General features: G+C 36.0%; 1 protein-coding gene and 1 long non-coding RNA gene across 10 annotated transcripts in view; one reads left to right on the plus strand and one right to left on the minus strand.

Annotated features, from left to right (window-relative positions):
• Positions 1–18715, plus strand: part of LOC116741941 — a 453695-nt gene that overhangs the window by 368836 nt on the left and 66144 nt on the right. For 2 of the 6 annotated variants that reach the window (XR_004346311.1, XR_004346310.1), the window contains exon 6: positions 76–213. The exons of the other annotated variants lie outside the window; for them this stretch is intronic. This is a non-coding gene — a long non-coding RNA (uncharacterized LOC116741941). The remainder of the gene's footprint in view (positions 1–75; positions 214–18715) is intronic. 6 annotated transcript variants of the gene reach the window in all.
• RNLS (renalase, FAD dependent amine oxidase) overlaps positions 1–18715 on the minus strand; it is a 272676-nt gene that overhangs the window by 187366 nt on the left and 66595 nt on the right. The gene's annotated exons all lie outside the window — the stretch shown is intronic.

Genomic DNA, 18715 nt, shown 5'->3' on the forward strand with positions numbered 1-18715 from the left:
TATTAATAAAGTCTGTAGATTAGACAATCATATTGTATCCATGTTAATTTCCTGATTTTGGCAATTGTATTACAGCTATGTAAGAAAATGTCCTTGTTTTGAGGAAGTACACACTGAAATATTTGTGGATATGAGGCATCACCCTGCAACCTACTAACAGTTCAGAGATTGATAAAACAAATGTGGTAAAGTGTTAACATGTGGAAAATCCAGGTGAGAGATATACAGGGATTTTTTGCATTATTCTTGCGTCTTTTTTTCTACGTTTGAAATTATTTCAGAATGAACAATGAAAAATTCTCTGGAAAGAACAAACTAATAGAGTTGATGAACTTTGATTGGATCCCAGGAAAAAACAGCCATGAGACAATTTGAGAGAATTGGGGAAATCTGAATATGGACAAAATACTAGATGAAATTATGGAGTGACTGCAGGTTTAACAATGGTAGTGTGGTTCTGTAGAAGGATGTCCTTACTTTTAGAAGATGAGGGTAAAAGTGCAACGCATGTGGAAGATTCCACTGTTGCTCACTAGATCTGGCAGCAGCAGCAAGGCACTCACCAGTCTGCACTGCTCTGCTGAGCACAATATTTCTTTTGTTCCTTAGCTGGGCACTGCACTTCTCTGCCAGTGACTGTCTTGATCCCTGGGATGCAAAGGCTCCTATTTGATTAACACTGTTAGATGGGTTTTAAAGCAGGATTTCTTGGTTCCAGTGAGTTCCAAATTTAGTGAAAATGGCCATTCAGCATCTCCTTATAGTTCTCTCTCTGCCCCTAGGACTCAAGCCTGTGTTTGTAACAGCTAATATGTTACAAGCTCTTACAAAAAATATTTGTTATTGTGACTGCTTTGACAGGGCTGGCCTTTTATTCAGGGCTGGGCATTGGATGTATTCTCCTCCTTTCCTACCCCCTCACAGGAGGTTTCACAGCTGCTCTGCAAATAGATTTATTTGGACCACCCCCACAGTAACTAGACAGACATGAATCTCAGAAGTGGACATGGCCTGAGTTATTCCTCAAGAAGCTTTTTAGGCTCCTTCCCTCCCCCACCATCTCAGCAATCAATTTCTTCCAGCTCTGTCCTAGCGCGTATGTCCTCATATGCCTGAAGCCCTCAGGGAGCCCTGCTTATCATCCAGCTGAGATCCTGAGAAGTACATGTAAGAAATAGGCAGACAAGCAAGAAGGATGTACTACAGTCTAAAGACAAGTGTCAAACAGAAGGAGGGAGTAATAACCTTCTGCATATATTTATAAGACATGCAAGTTTTTAGAAATTTTCCTATTGGCAGGAAGAGGCATGCAGAAAGAATTATGAAGGTGTATAATCATAAATACCCTTTACAATGAACCTGTAAAGATTTAATGAGAGCAAAGCTCTGGTTATGGTTAGAGTACAATTTTAATAGTGTTTTTCTGAGCAGCCATTTCTGTTGATGCACCAAATGGAACTTTTGACTAACGGGACATGAAATTTGAGAGCTCATTCTCAAATACATGTTAGCTCCTGCGGTAGTCTGAACAGGAGGCCATTGATTCATTATTTCACCGGAGGAATCATCTCCCACGCTAACTCCGCTAGAGACAGTGAGCAGGGCCACGTGTCTCACTTGGAACACTGGAATTAAGACAATTATATAACTTGTTCCAGCACTTATGTCAGACATGTTCTAGAGCTGAATGAACTCATCTGCTCTTGGGAGGTCTATATTTTCTAAACTAGAAGTAAACTTTTCTCTGGATAACTTTGGGAGTTAGTTCTGGACTATCGTTTAGGAATTCACAATGGGTTAATACTACTGCAGTCGCCTGGGTTTTTTAGAGTTGCACTCCAACTTTTATATCACTGTTTAGTTTCATTCAGGATAAAAGCAGTTCTTCAAAACTGCAGATACAAGCTAAGGCAAGCAAATCATGCTACTTAGTGCTGGTATTTCTCTGAAACTGAGAAAAATATAATGCTCACTCATTGGTGTTTAATCCAAAGACATATTTTAAATCACCACCCTTTTCAAAAAGTTTAGCTTGACTGTTATATTATTCCTATGATCTTACTCATCCCTTGAAGAGATTACTCACAAGCAGTGTAGTAGCAGAAGATATGTAATAAAAGTGTAACCATGTCTAGAAAGTAGATGAATTACATTTGCTTTCCCTTACCCTACATAAACAGCTATCTATATAGCGACACTATGGTCTTAACTCAGGAGACGATGCGAGATGGATTTATATATACTAAATACTATACCTAATTCATAAGTACTCAATAAAAGTTAGCTTTTTTTTTTTTTTTTTTTTTGCGGTACGCGGGCCTCTCACTGTTGTGGCCTCTCCCGTTGCGGAGCACAGCCTCCGGACGCGCAGGCTCAGCGGCCATGGCTCACGGGCCCAGCCGCTCCGCGGCATGTGGGATCTTCCCAGACTGGGGCACGAACCCGTGTCCCCTGCATCGGCAGGCGGACTCTCAACCACTGTACCACCAGGAAAGCCTGCTATTATTATTTTGATGCTGCTGAACTAGGAGTATCTTTCTTCTGCTTAGCTATTATTAGAAAAACTTAATATCAACAATATTAATTAAATTTCATACTAAGGAGTAAATCATTTGATCACTTGGAGATAAATTTTACCTGACTGATAGTTATAAATTAGCTGTAAAAGTCATTACCTTTAAATCTGTGCCCTTATCATTAAAATGGGAATAATACCTATTTCATAATTTGGTTGTGAAGAAAAGTGAAGATTCACAGCATTCAATTAAATGTTAGTTTTCTCCCCAAACCCTTATGCCTTCCACCACTATGCCTAGTAGCATACAATCCTATTCACAAAATATATTTTAACTGATGAATGAGGCAACCCAATGGTAACAGCTGGGTTCTCAGCAGCGTAGGCTCTTAATAGTCTATCTATCAGTGTTCCTGAGCAGAGTTGAAGAATTAAAAAACTGACTTTGCCCATCACATTCCTGAGCTTCTCTAAGGTCTACCATGACATTTCAGTGAGTTGATCTTGTGAGCTACAAGGTGTTAGTTTTTAAACTACTTTCGTCATTTGCACATTTTATAGTCAAAGCATGTGGATTTCTTTAATCAATAACTTAAAACCCTGGCAATTATTAGAGCAGTCATCTAAAAATGAATGATTTTCAGCACTTGACAAGACTAGCTTGAAACATCTGATCTTTAGAAAAGCAAACAATGATATATTCCTTTATATTTTCAAAGCTCTTGTTATATTCTGCTCATCCAGACAGGAAATTTGCTCCCATATGATCTTCATTCCTTGCTGAGAGCTGGTAGCATAATGCAGAATCAGCCCAATTACTGATACTCCTGTTATAACACTTTGTGCATATCTTTCTGCTCTAGTAGTTTGCAAGTTCCTTTAGGAAATATAGCATAGTGTAAGAACATCACTTCATCCTTCTATCTATCATACTGCTTTACTCATAAGAGTGCCCTCACTATAAATCCACAGAACAGTGTATATCAAATTGGAGTCCACCTATCACTGGAATCAGAAACACCAGAAGTATTTGCTTAAAATGAAGAGTTTTTTATTCCACTGATTTATTCTAAATTATAATTGCTGGTTTGGGGACCTGGGAAGATTTTAACAAGCTCTGTAGGTGATTCTTACATTGAGTAAAGTTTGAGAACTCTCTCACAGAAGAAGGGCTACACGTTAGGAACTTGACGTTCCTTCTGATGAGCAGAAAACTTGATAGTTATCAGAAGAACTAGTCAATTTGTTTTAATGTTCAAAAACACTTATATTCCTTTACTGCAATAAATCTTGAAGGACAGAAAATTAAAAGAGGTAGGTTTTCTTTTTTTCCTCCTCCCCTCTTTGTTTTTTTTTACTTCTCATTATTGGAACACACACACACATACACAACACATATATATATATAATAGTATGAGCCCTCAAGTATCTTTCCATCATCCAGCCTCAACAATCATCAATTTACAGCCAATCTTTTAAATCAATCACTCCACCCATTTCTTCCCACTCTAAATAGGGTTTGTTTGTTTGTTTTTTTCGTTATCATTGTCCTAAAACATTACAACAAAAGCTAAGGTACTGAATAGCACAGATGTGTAAGATGATCTACTGAAATTTTATATTGGGACTAGTCATAGAAATTAATTTATAACCTGGAAAAGCATTAAAACTATAAAGCTGAGATTTGATAGAGGTGTAGTTCTACTCTGGAGCAGTACAAGATGGTTGTTAGGATTAAATGAGATAACAATTGTGACATTATATAGTACAAGTGCTATCACAGAAAAAGTGTTTTGAGATTGAAGTCTCTGTCAGACAATGTGGTAGTTTAAAGAATATCAGTATGTTCACAAATTTTTGACACTCCTCCCCCCAAGAGGTGGCGCTTATTCACCTTCCCTTTAGTGTCATCTGGACCCAGTGACTTACTTCTAGTTTAATTAAATATACCAGATATGACCAGATGACACTTCCAGTATTAGCTTATGAAAGGACTATGGTTTCTGCCTTGGATGTGTGCATGTGCTTTCTCTCATCACGCATTCTGGAGGAAGACAGCTATCATGTCAGAAAGTGGCCCAGGGGAGAAGGAAGCCAACTGTCATGTCTTGAGGATACCCAGGTGCCTATGGGAAGGCCCAAGTGGCAAGAAATAAAGGCTTGTCAGCAACCATATAAGTGATCTAGGAAGTGGATTCTCCAACCTCAACTGAGCATAAAATAACTGGTCCATAGCTTTATTGCAACATCATGAGAGACCGTAAATAAGGCCAGCTAAAAGCTGCTTGCATTGGTTACCACAGCAAAAATTTGGAAGCAACCTAAAAGCTCATCCACAAGACACTGATTGAATTATCTATAATGCAAAATGGGATATATGTACTTCTGAGAAAGAATGAGGAAGATCTTTATGAACTGGTATATTCTGATTCCCAGAATATATTGTTAAATGAAAAAAAAAGATGCCAAAGAATGTGTATAATATGCTCCTTTTGCATAAGAAAGAAGAGTAAATGTACACATATTTGTTTACTTTTGTCAAAAGAAACATAGGAAGAATAAACCTGAAACTAATGAATACAAATGAGTTTGAAGCTTTTTGATTTTTACATAATTTTGACTTTGACCTTGTGAATAGTTTACATATTCAAAACATAAAATTAAATCAAAACAGTTGGAAAAACAAACCCTGAAATAGAATAAAAAGAGCAACTACTACAATAAACTATATCAAATTGATAACACAAACACAAAGAAAAATAATTTAAGAAACTTTTGAACACAGCCCTCAGGCTATATATACTCTAGTAAATTCTAAGGACAAAAAAAATTACAAGGAAATCTAATTTTCTTAGTAGTTTTACTATTGTTGGTTGAAGTATTATTACTGTAATTCTCAATTTATTTTATATGGACTGGAGCAAATGAGCAAATATTTATGCATATACTTAAATTAAAAATTTTTTTTGAATGTTTTGAAATTTTTTTTGAGAATCAGAGTTGTTATTGTGGATGACTATGGATACCAATGGGGACTGGAGGAAGATGAGGAAGAACTCTGGTGCTGCATTTGAATTCATCACTTCTTAAAAAATTAAATCTTAGGTCTGTCCTCTGAAAGGGTGTAGGAGCAATGACACCCTGGTAGTAATTAAAAAAACCCAGGACCCAAACAATGGCTTCTAAATAATATTCCCAACAAAAAGAAACTAGTTGTCCTTAGAGAAATGGCTGATTCCAGGTCTAGAGCAGAAAAAGAACAAGGAGAGATTTGAACATCTTTTGCCAGACAACAAGAAAGTGCCCAGAAGGGGTTATCACTGGATAAACCTGGGAAAATTTGAGTCTCAAAAATAATAACAATGGCAATAAATGATAACATATTGAATTTTAAAAATCTTGAACCATAGTGAAACTCAGAAGAGGGGTAAGCAGGTGGGAAGGAGAAGTAAAGAGGGAAAAGGTGAGGGAGAGAGCAGAGAAACAGTATGAGAGAGAGAGAAACTGTATGTGTATGTATGTCTGTGGGAAGGAGGAAGAAAGAGAGAGAAGGAGGAAGAAAAACAATATTATTCTTCTTTAAAGAATAATAGAATAGTGACAACTGATTCAGACAAGGATTATCACTAGATACTAAAACCAGGCTATTTAGGAATAGAAATTCACAGTTTCTCCCTGCAGATTACTTATTACTTACAGAGTATTATTCCATAGATAACTAAGAACAAAGTAGAATGATCCTTTACAATGGTGAGACCTAGTAGTCACCAACTTAACCAACCAAATGATCAAATTATCATTGGCAGAGGAACAACCTGCCACCTTGTGCCCTTGATGTGATGCAGTTAAGAAGTACACAGGTCATCTATGTCAAAAATGTTTAACCTGGTGGTTCTCAAAGTGTGGTCCCTAGACCAGCAGCATCAGCATTAGCATCAGCATTAGCAATGCAAATAGGTCCAACACAGACCTACTGAATCAGGAACTTTGGAAGTAGGCCAAACAATCTATGTTTAATAAGCCCTCCAGATGTTTCTGAAACATGTTAAAATTGGAGAACCAGTGGTTTAACCTGAATTTAATGAGAAAACAGTGAGACAAGTTCAGATCATCAAATTTTCTACTGGCCTAAACTCTTCAAAAAAGTCAAGGTTGCAAATAACAAAAAAGTAGAGTCCAGGAGGGGTTGTAGGAGGAAACTTTAAGATTAAAGCTAAAGAGATTAACAACCTAATGCAATGAATTTTAATTGGGTCGTGAATTTAAAATAATAAAAAATAACCAGTTATGATGTCTGCAACTTATCAACCTACTTTCAAATGATTCAGGAAAAATAAACAAAAACAAGTAAAAATAAACAAATACAAGATAAACAGGAATTATCTATATATAAAAAGAGAAAATAAATCTGAAACAATGGTAACAGTTGATGTATATAGATGTCATTGAGCTATTTTTCAGCTTTTCTGTAATTTTGAACATTTTCATAATAAGATGGAGAAAAATTAATGCAAAAAATATGTCTAGAAACCATAAGAAAGGTGAGTATTCTAAAAACAAAAAAAGTCAACACACAAAACAATTCCATAAATTCATTTTCACAAAGTGAAATAAAGTATTTTGAAGCAACTGAATGCTTGACAACTGAAGTGGCAGAGTTGAGATAAGTGGGTTAGTCACTTACTCAGCTCTGACATAGTTTTCATCCCCATATTTTATAGCCGCCCACACGTGGACTATATTAAAAAGTGCTGCACTTCCAATTTTCCCCTTTACTACAGAGGAAATGCAGAGAGAGTTAATAACACCATCAACCATAAGCTTTTAAGGTTCAGCATCCTAATAAAACTGATGAATCTTGACTTGCAGCCTCAGCAGTTAAATTACTGCTATGAAAATCACTGCCAATGGCTAAGTTGCATGAAAGAATAATTATACATGTTTACTGTTAACCATCAGTCAAGTCCAAGAGCTATAAGATGAAATATGAAATGCAATTAAATGTGAATGTGTAATCTGAGGGCCTACCTGCCCCAATCTCTCTCTCTCCTCCCTACCTCCCACCCCACCTCTCTCTCTCTGTCTCTTTCTCTCTCACTCACACACACACACACACACACACACACACACACACACACACACAAGAAATGAGTATAATATTTTCTTTGGATATTTTTCCTGGAACTTTAAAAAAGCTATTGAAAAATACAAGACAGTAAGTCCTAAATGACATCCCTAAAAGAAGGGGTCCAATCAACTGCAAACAAATCAATAAGGAAAGTGCTATGTTAATGGAAGTATTAAACCTTTCATTTTACAATCATCTGTTCTTGAGAAACTGTACTATCCATAGCAAGATGCTCTCCCCATATTTAAAGTATATGATTTACGGCTGACTTTCTTCTATAGCTTTTATGAGAAAGAATTTTTTAGCTGTCCCATGTGAGTTGCTAACATCTGCACTGATGAAAGAATTGAAAAGAGCAAAATTCACCATGGATTACCACTATCAGATTTTTAAAAAGAGAAGCAATACATTGTAATTTGATGTACTGATAGTTTTTGAAGTACCTTCCAATGTAAACTTCAAAAGATCATAATGAATATTTAATTTCAATGTAGCACACATTAAGAGTTCAAAATTGGGCTTCCCTGGTGCCGCAGTGGTTGAGAGTCCGCCTGCTGATGCAGGGGACACGGGTTCGTGCCCCGGTCCGGGAAGATCCCACATGCCGCGGAGCGGCTGGGCCCGTGAGCCATGGCCGCTGAGCCTGCACGTCCGGAGCCTGCGCTCCGCAACCGGAGAGGCCACAGCAGTGAGAGGCCCGCGTACCACACACATACAAAAAAATTGGCCACTAGGAAACTAAATCCACTGATAAAAGAATGTAACCACTTATTATATCCACAGGCATGATTTTGAGCTGTGATTATATGTAAATCAAATGTCTCTACAATTGATAACCGTAGGATTACTGGCTATTTCTGCAACCTTAAAATAGAGTAAACAGTCAATAGTGAGAGGAGTTAATCAGTTAATGGATAGCAGTTGCAAAGTGAATTACCATTCTTTGAAAATCTGAATTTTAATCTTGAATGGTCTCTATACTATAAGGAAGAACTATTTTGAAGCCTTTTATTAAGGCTCTTGTCCTGTCATCAGTTGCCAGCTGTATATCCATCAGACTTGGGGAAAAGTGCAAATTTCAACTGGTGAACAGCTTGAAATTGAGAGTTCTTGAGTGAAGGTTCTCAAGTGAAACAGGGATCTAGAAAGAAATTGTAGCCTTGTGGCTAAGACCGTGTTCTATGCAGACAGACAGGCCTCTGTTTGAATAACTCCACCACCTACAAGCTGTGTAACCTAATGAAAATTACATCAGTTTTCCATGCCTTTATTTCCACATCTGTAAATGAGGATATTTATCTCATGATTATCTCACGATTCCATGAGATAATGTAAAGTATCTGCCAGAGTGTCTGACACATAGTGAGTATTCAGTATATTGCTGTTCTTGTTATTTACCGTTATTATTTGATACAATCCTAATGACCTCTACTAGTGTTTCCCCACCAGTAGCTTGTGAATTGTGGGTGATGGTGGTGGTTGTGATGATAGTGGCTGTAGTAACCATGGGGGTGGGGAGTTAAAAGACCACAGTCTTGGAACTCTGTGTCTGCTGGTCAAAGCCTGTTTCCTAAATTCCCCTCCACTGCTTTCCCAGTATTCTACCCTGTCTAGGAATGTCCCTGTGAGACAATGTTTACATAGAAGAAAACTATGCAGAAATTTAAAGAAACATTGGCATGGATAATGTCAAATATTCCCATTCTCAGCTTAATCCCTAAATATAACTGTTGATTTACTGATTTACTATCACTCTCCTCCATCCTTTCTCAAAGGCACTGCATATTTCCCTCTGGGTTTCAGGATGCAATAGTTTTCGAATGACTGTTTTTCTTTTAGCAAGACACTTTTTAAAATTTTGTGTGTGGGGGGGGGGAGGGGAGATGGCTCTTACACCTCTTCTAAGATTGCCCCTGTAGAGTTCTCCTCCTGTATTCCTGAGCTAAATTCCTCTGTGGTTCTTATTTGGCCTCCAGGAGAACAAATGCAGAACTTTAAAGTTCAATGTCACAACACTGATGAGTGACCAGGTGGATTCACCAGTTTCTTCTCTATTTATATGATCATGATTTTTGTGACAAGCTGGTCTTTGACACTGGCAAACAAAGACAGGCAATTTTTGCCCATTGTCCTAAATAAAAGACAGAATTGCTTTTGTCTGTGAGCTCCATGAGAAAACAGACCCCATATATTTTGTTCTTCACTGCATTCTCAACACCTAGCATAGTGGCTGGTGTGGGTAGACATTGGGAAAGTATTTGTTGAATAATAGAATGAATGGCAGAAAGTAAGAGACAAAGTAAGAGAGAAAGGGAAGGCAGAAAAAAAGAAAAAGAGCAATTCTAGTCCCAGTTCTGAACTCAGAATGAAATATATAAAATTGATTGCCTTTTTCAAAAATGCCATAAAATGGTTAAGTTGAATGTTTAAAAACAGTTTAGGTTAAAAAAATGAAGAATTAGGGTACAACTCAAAAGTAAATGCAAAACGTGATTATACAGGTCATCTGTTCTCTACCAAGGACACAATTATATAAAAGTAAGGAGGCTTAAATAGTAACACCTACAAGGAAGGATATCCTTACAACTATGATTATTAAATACCAAAATAGATGCCAATTGGTGATATAGTCTTTCTTCCTCAAATATTTTTGAAAACACAAGAGTGATACCCATCTGCCTGGAACAATTTAGGAATATTTCTGCCAAGATGACTTATCAAACCCCATTCCAATGCTAATAAATTTTTCATAGTCTCCTTTCTAGCTATGTCCAAATGGCCAATGTAAGTAATCCCCTAGGATATTAACATTTGGAGTACATGTGCCTACTGAGGCTTTTTATATAAATGAACATTTAGAGAATAATTTAGGATTAGAAGTCTCAACCATTTCACATTTCATGAAAGTATGTCAAGTTTATGTCAGATTTTTAAGTGAAGGACTATGTTTTCCCCAACAGAACAGCATGGTATGTATATAAATTGAATGCATGCTTGGGATAATAAGCAACTGTATGATGTAATAGAATAGAAAACACCACATTTAAAAATTATAACAAAAAACATTTGGGCAGATAATTCTAACCATCCTGATAATAACAGGTTAAAAAAATAGCACAGAAAAAGAGAAAAGAAATCTTTAAAAATTTTCAATTATTCAAACTAGCAAGAAATTATTTAAAATTTTATTTTAAATAATTTTAATTATTTAAACTTTCCACTGACTCACATCACAAGCAGCTTCAGAATAAAGCTTTGCCAAACTTCTCCTGTCCCTAAAATGCTTCGTTCCATAGGGATCAAATTATACCAACATCTCTATCAATAAAGAGGATATACTGTATCATCCAAGAAGAAAATAAATAACAGATAAGCAAGTTAATATTTATTAAAGGCTTACCATGTGCCAAGCACAATATTCATTAACACCTAACATACACTTACAACTTTAATCCACATGAAAAGACTATGAGGTATATACAATTATTAAGCCCATTTTACATATGAAAAAACTGAGGCTGTCAATGGAAACAATAGGAAACATAAGCATACAGATTAGGGTGAGGGAGAAATCTATCCATTCTAAAATGTGGATTCTCAAGGTAGATAGCTAGTGGGAAGCAGCCACATAGCACAGGGAGATGAGCTTGATGCTTTGTGACCGCCTGGAGGGGTGGGATAGGGAGGGTGGGAGGGAGGGAGATGCAAGAGGGAAGAGATATGGGAACATATGTATATGTATAACTGATTCACTTTGTTATAAAGCAGAAACTAACACACCATTGTAAAGCAATTATACTCCAATAAAGATGTAATATATATATCAAAAAATATATATATATATATATATCTCACTAGGTAGGAGTGGTGGAAAAAGAGTCTGCAGACTAGCCTTCCAGGAACAATGCCCCAAGCTAAGCTGCAGAACTGGCCTGATGAAAAACCACTACCACTGCATTGGTGCTGCCCAGCTGGAGGTGCCAGTTTCCTTCCCAGAAACCAGCACATGCACTACATCTGTACCAAACAAGCCCTGAACACTGGACAATGACACCATCCTTGCGAGCAAAACGGACTCTACACCTCCCTCTTCTCTCTTCAAACCTTATACAAGTACCTCTCATTATTGGAGGCTGGACCTATTCCATAAACTCAAAGGAGCCTGGAGAACAGAGTTTTCTAGCTTCTCTTTTGAGGGTCTTGCAAGGAAAGAAATTCCCCATACACAACAAGGGCATTTGAAATGCTCTGCACAGTCAGAAAACATGAAAGCATCCTTTGCAATCACAGCAGATTTTTGAATACTTAGTACCAAAAGTAAGAATGCAAATAATTTCATTATTAATTTTTTGTGTTAATTACATGCTGCAGTGATAATATTTTAGATATTTTGGGTTAAATAAATAGATCTTTAAAATTTTTAAAAATAATAATAAAAATAAAATGTGGATTCTCTAGGGCATTATCTCCCTCCCTCCCTATCAAGCCAATCATCGGTAGGTTCCTGGCCTTTAGCTGTACTGAGACGTTGAGGCCCTCATTTCTCAGGAGAATCATTTCTCAGTGATACACAGGCCAGGAGTGATTGCATCAGCTCCCTCACTTCCTAAATGACCAAGATGTGGGGTGTGAAAGAGAGAAGTTAAGAATAATACCATAGTTTTTGGCTTGAGCAACTGGAGTTAGATAGTAGTGTCATTTTCTGAAATGCAGAAAACTGGGAGAAACATGTTTGAAAAGGGAAAAATCAGAAGTTTACTTCGGATGAGTTAAGTTTGAGGTGCTTATCAGACAAGCAGGTGGAGTTTCCAAGTAGGCTGGAGTTCAGGGGAGAGACCCAAGCTGAAGATGTACATTTGGGACTTAAAGTCATGAAACTGGATGAGGAGGGAGTAGACGGGGAAGGGAAGAACATTAGCTTGAGTCCTGGACACTCCAACATTTAGAGGTCTAGAGAAGATCAGAGAAAATGAGCAGAGGACATGAAGATAAAAGGTAAGAAAGATAAAAGGAGTGTTGTCTGGGAAGCCAAGTGAAGACAGTATTTCAAGAAGGAGGGAGTGAGAGTAATCTACACTCAGGTACCCCAGGTAGGTCAAGTATGATGAAGGCTGAGGACTGATAGCTGGATTTTGCAACCTAGAGATAGATCACTGACTTCCTTGACAAACTGATAGTCATGCTGTAGATAAAATTTTGTTTCCTATTTTTTTCACTTGCCATTAAACACTCTTTGAAACCATATTTTTAATGCCTGTATAATATCCCATAGTATAAATGTACAATGATTTATTTAATTGAATTGTTATTGTGGATACTTAGATTATTTTCAATTTTTTACTTTTGTAAATAACAAGGCAAAATCATCCTTGAATGTAAATCAGTCATACTATATTTAAGTGAATTCAAATGAGTACTATAGCATGCATTAAAATAGTACAAAATACAAGGGAAATTTTGCCACTAAATAGCATTTACAATTACATTTATTATTCATAACATTTATATTATTTATTATAATATTTAATTCTGTAATATTTAATATTAAATAGAATATTTATAATTATTACTATATTTACAATACAATATTGTAACAAAGAAGGTGGGAAAATCCTGTACGTAGCAATCCCTTGACAGTGCTGACTATTCTTATTAGCTATTAGTATTTTCTTTTTTAAAGGAGGGTGAGATTTAGAGAAGAAAGTGTTTGTATACTTTTATGTCAGCAACAAGTCCCCTTCTGCCATAATTCTTGCTGCAGTAAACTGTCAGTGAAAGTTCTATTTGGGAGGTTTTTATTACATATAAATAAGGTTTTCTTCATATGTGCATATAAAATATGAACATGACAATTTATAATGAAAGTGCTCTACAGTTCATAAAACATTTTCCATTCCATTTCTTGACTGATGCTCAGAAAGTAACATGGGTAACAAAAGCTCCCCATTAAGCCCGTTGTCTGAACTTGTCATTTTTTACTCTTCTCTATCCTTCCCCATACATGGTCAAAAAGAAACTCATCTTCAATATCATCCATGGCTCCTAAATGTCTGTAAGATAGAGTTCACAATTCTTAATGTGGCATCTAAGTTTTCTTCATAATCCAGCCTGTCATATTCATTTTCATTCTCTCCCACTACTCTCCACGATGCATTCTGCACTCCAGCTACTCTGTACTGCTTGAGTTCTCCAGTGAGCACTTCCCTTCCCACCTTTGTGCCCTTTGCTCAGGCTGTCTCCTCTGCTTGGAATGCAGTTCTTCCTTGCACTACTTGGCAGTGCAAAAGGCAAAGGTTTTGGAATTAGTAGACCTATGTTCCAGCTGTGCCTTTTTCAGGTACTAGTTGTGCAGCCTTGGCAAATTTTTGATCTTCTCAGAAACTCTTTTTCTCAGCTGCAAATGGTGACAATAACGCCTATCTTGCTGGATGGCAGTGAGAATTATATAAAGTAAGACATCAAAAGTATCTATTATGTTTTCAAACTCTACTTTTGAGTAGATAGTAAATGCACATGACTCAAAACTCAGAAATGTATGAAAGAATATATCTCCCTTTCATCCCATCCCTCAGATGAAGTCCCTTAACAGAGGCTATATTTTTTTCCAATTTTTTGCACATACTTTAAGATATTATACACAAATGGCGGTGTACATACACAGTCTTTGACATCTTTCTTATTTCACTTCATAATATATCTTGGAGAGTCTTCCCTGTCTGTACATAAACATCTGTCTTTTCCTTTTTTTAAATAGCTGTAGTTAGTGTTCCAACGTATGGATGCACCATCATTAGATAAGCCATTCCCCTATGGATAGACTTGAAGATTACTAGCAATCTTTTTTTCCCAAATATTTTATTATAAAGGTTTTCAAACATACACAAAAGTTTAATTTTGCAGTAAACACTCATACACCCACCAGCTAGATTCTATAAATAATATTTTATTATACACTTGTGTTATCACATATCTATCCATCCCTCCTATATTTCTATTAATTTCAGAATATGTTGCAGATATCATCACACCTCCCTTGAAATACTTAATGTGTAAAATTTATTATTAGATATTAAAATTTTGCTATTACAGTTAGTGCTGCAGTGAAAAGCTGTATAAACACTATTTCACATTTGTGTGGATATTTCAATTAGAAATTGAACTGTTAGAAATTTGTACTTATAATTTTGAGGAATATTGCCAAACTTTCCTCTGTCAAGATTGTAACAATTGACACTTCCACCAGAAATGTAGGTATCTGTTTCTCTTTACCTTTATAATACGTTATCAAATTTTAAAATATCTGCCAATACCAAAGGTGAAAATATCTTGTAGTTTTATACTGTATCTTTTTTTTCATGTGTTTAAGAGCCACTCATATTTCTTTTTATTTCAACTCTGTAGTCCTTTGTGTATGTTTCTACTGAATTACTGGCCTTTTCATATGGATTAGTAGAACTCTTTATATTTTAAGGAAACCAGCCCTTTGTACTATAAGCTGCAAATATTTTTTTCAAGTTTTTCATTTCTGTTTTGATTTTAATATGACTTATTTTCCCAAGCATAATTTTATTTTGTTAATTTACTTCCAAGCAGTACTTAATACTGATTTAGTATTTCTCCATTACTTACTGCCTCAGTCTCACAACTGCTTCACTCAAACTCTCCTGAATTATTTTCAGGGTCTAGATGTCCTGTGTCTTTCCCACCTATGGGATCCTGTACATGCTGTTTCTTTGTGGAGCATTCTCTCAGTTTTCTTCTCCTGGCTGATTTCTACTAGTCATTCAAAACTCACCTGAAGACTGCTTCTACAGTAAAGGTTTACCTTAATGCCCTAATTAAGTGAATTAATTCCCTAAATAAGTGCCTTATGTGCACACTGATCAGAACACTATCCTTCTGTAATGTAATTAACTACTTTCTCACTTTCCCCTCTAGATCTTTGGGGAAAAAGACTGTTATTTATTCATTCATCATTGTATCTTCAGCCTCTAGCCACGTACCTGGCATACAAGTAGGTGCTCATAAATGTTTAAGGAAAAAAGTAAGAAAAGAAAAAGAGGAAGGAGCGGGGAGAGTGGGAGCAATTACATAAAAGGTGTTATGGGCAGAACTGTACCCCTCCAAATTCATATAATGAAGCCCTAACCCCCAGTACCTCAGAAAGTGACTCTATTTGGAGATGGGGCCTTTAAAGTGGTGAATAAGGTAAAATGGGGCCATTACTGTGGGCCCTTAACCCAATCTGTCTAGTGTTCTTATAAAAAGAGGAAAATTGGACACACAGAGAGATACCAGACATGCATGCAGACAGAGGAAAGACCGTGTGAGGACACAGGAAGAAGGTGGCTGTCTACAAGTCAAGGAGAAAGGCTTCAGGAGAACCTACTGATGCCTTGGTCTTGGACCTGTAGTCTCCAGAACTATGAGAAAATAAATTTCCATTGTTTAAGTCACCCAATCTCTGGCATTTTGCTATAGTAGCCCTAGCAAACTAATACACAGTCCTAGAAAACAAATACAGAGGGTTAGAGGACATAGAAGGGAAGATGCCTGGGTTAGGGTCTATCTAAGTGCAGTGCATTAGAGGCATATGAAAGATTCATATATCCTGGCAAGTATGTCAAACTGAGAAAAAAACGATTCTTTATTTTCCATTCAGAACAAAGAGGAGAGGGTGGTTTTAAATTAAAACCTCTGTTCTCTAGATTATAATGTGAACATATAATTAAATTTGATCTTGATTGGGTAAGGCTCTCTCAGTTATAATTCTCATGGATTTAAGTCATAAACTATAATGGACTTACATGGTGTGAGAATTTAGTCTGATTATAATAAGCCACTCAAGCTTAAGGAGGCACATGCATTCACAGCAATATTGCATTGTTGGGACTGTTGAGAAATCCCTGTAATTTTTAGTCTGTCTATAAAGTTGGATGGCATTTTATGATTTAGTGTTTCCCTCTTCGCTGCTGAGTTAGTTTCAAAGAGATACTTTTCTTAGAAGATGAAATTTGACACACTGGCATACTCAACGGCATTATGAAAAAGGAAAAATTAATCATGGAACATGAAGTTCTTGAGAGCTTTTTTGTGGTCGTATGTTTCATCTCTTATCATGGCCATATTTTTGTATTAAAAACTATATGCTAACTTTGAAAAACTGTCTATTTCCCTTCATATTTTGGGTAAGTCAATATATCTATGACAGTATATAAATCATTAAGTGAAATCAAGTAATGTCTGGTTTTCATCTCAAAATATGATTGAAATGTGTGAAATTATATTCTGTCTGTATTATGATAGCTATGACCAGGAGACAACATGGTTAATGTTCCTGACAGACTATAAAATCACCCAGCCAGGAATGGTGAAAGCTGTTAATCAGGAAGATAACCTTTGAAAGCCTTGTGCCTTTCATAATTGTTGCTAGTTAAATATGAACATCTGGGAAATCGTTATGAATTCATTGTGCATAAATCTATTGCCTATGTACAGAACTCCTTTTTATCACAAACAGACTTTCCATAATAAGGAAAGAATAAATGTATCAACTTTTTTTTAACCATACACATATTTGATGTACCATTTATTAACAAAAATTGACATTGCCCTTGGATGTCCATAACACTGGCTATAAAATGGGGATAATAATATTTAGCTGAGAACATATCTAAAAGGTTTAATGTTTTAACAATGCTTTGAGAATTTAAATGCTTTGAATGTGCTAATTTTTATGATGTCTCAGAGGTTCACTTTAATATTTATCTTATGATATATGAAGTAAACTGAGTGAATGGCCTTCTGTTTTACACATACATACATACATACATAACATAGGTTGATAAATTTTTGTGATTTCCACAAGCCAGTCCTTATTCTTCTAATATTTTTTACTAGTAATCTAGAAATAATCTTTCAACATGGGCACTTACACCATTCAGTGAAGAGGTTTCTTATAGACTTCTTATAGACACAAATGCTGAAGGCCTAAATTACTTATGAAAAGTGAAAAGCCAAAGACAGTCATACAATTTTTAACTGAATAAACATTCTCCCACCTAACAAAACTTGATTATCAATGCCAGAAGATTTTGAGAGGCAATTCTCATGCCATTTGAAAAGGAACACTGAATTTTACACGATGGGAAACAATGAACAGATTACAGCTCTGCCTAATGGTGTTAAGATACTAAAACTCTTCTGTTATAAATCTTAATTTGCTGAAGTATATAACTAGGACAGACCCTAATCCCAAATGAAAATTAATTGAAAGTTGTTTTTAAAAACATGGTAGGAGACATTTCTCTTTTTAATGCTGCCAAACAGAACTGACTCTGGACATTTCTTCATTGCCCTTTCAGCCAACTTAGACCATAATGAGAACCAGTCCTTTTGTTTTTTAATCCAACAGCTTACATAAAATTTTAAATCTAGATTCTTTATTAAAATACGTGAAAAAGGGCTTTCAAGAAGCTTGGCATTAAGGGTATACATATTTATCCATAACAGTAAGTAACATACATATGTATAATATAACCCACGGGCAAAATAATAGTGTACATCTGTCATTTATACTTGTGGATAAGGCATATCTATTCCCTAGAATAAGCTCTCCTGTATTAACATTGGAGAAAAAATTATTTCAATACATCAGTATGAAAAAAAAAAATCATAGCTGAAACAGAACGCTAAAATACTATGTAAATTAGGTCAGAAAATCTTACGAGAGATCCTTATAACATGTCATTTAAAATTGTAATTGAAAAAATATTTGTGTAATTGGTTTGTTACTCATCTCCCCCATTAGTTTGTGAACTGAGGTGTTAAAGTACTTGTTTTGAAGAATCACTGTTTACATAGAGAGAGGGAAAAAGGGCAAGTAAGAACTAAGATTTCTTGCCTACTTAGTACAGGTCAGCTCCTATGGTATAGAAGCTTCATTTCGTTTAATACTCAAAACAGCTCTGGACAGAAAGTATCAGAGTCTCCATAAGCAGCTAAGAAACTGAGATAAAAGAGATTAAGTGACCTTCTCCATTAGCAGAGCCAAATCTAGGACTAGATCCCAA

The sequence above is a fragment of the Phocoena sinus genome, chromosome 16 (genome assembly GCF_008692025.1).
Source record: "Phocoena sinus isolate mPhoSin1 chromosome 16, mPhoSin1.pri, whole genome shotgun sequence".
NCBI classification, from domain to species: domain Eukaryota; kingdom Metazoa; phylum Chordata; class Mammalia; order Artiodactyla; family Phocoenidae; genus Phocoena; species Phocoena sinus.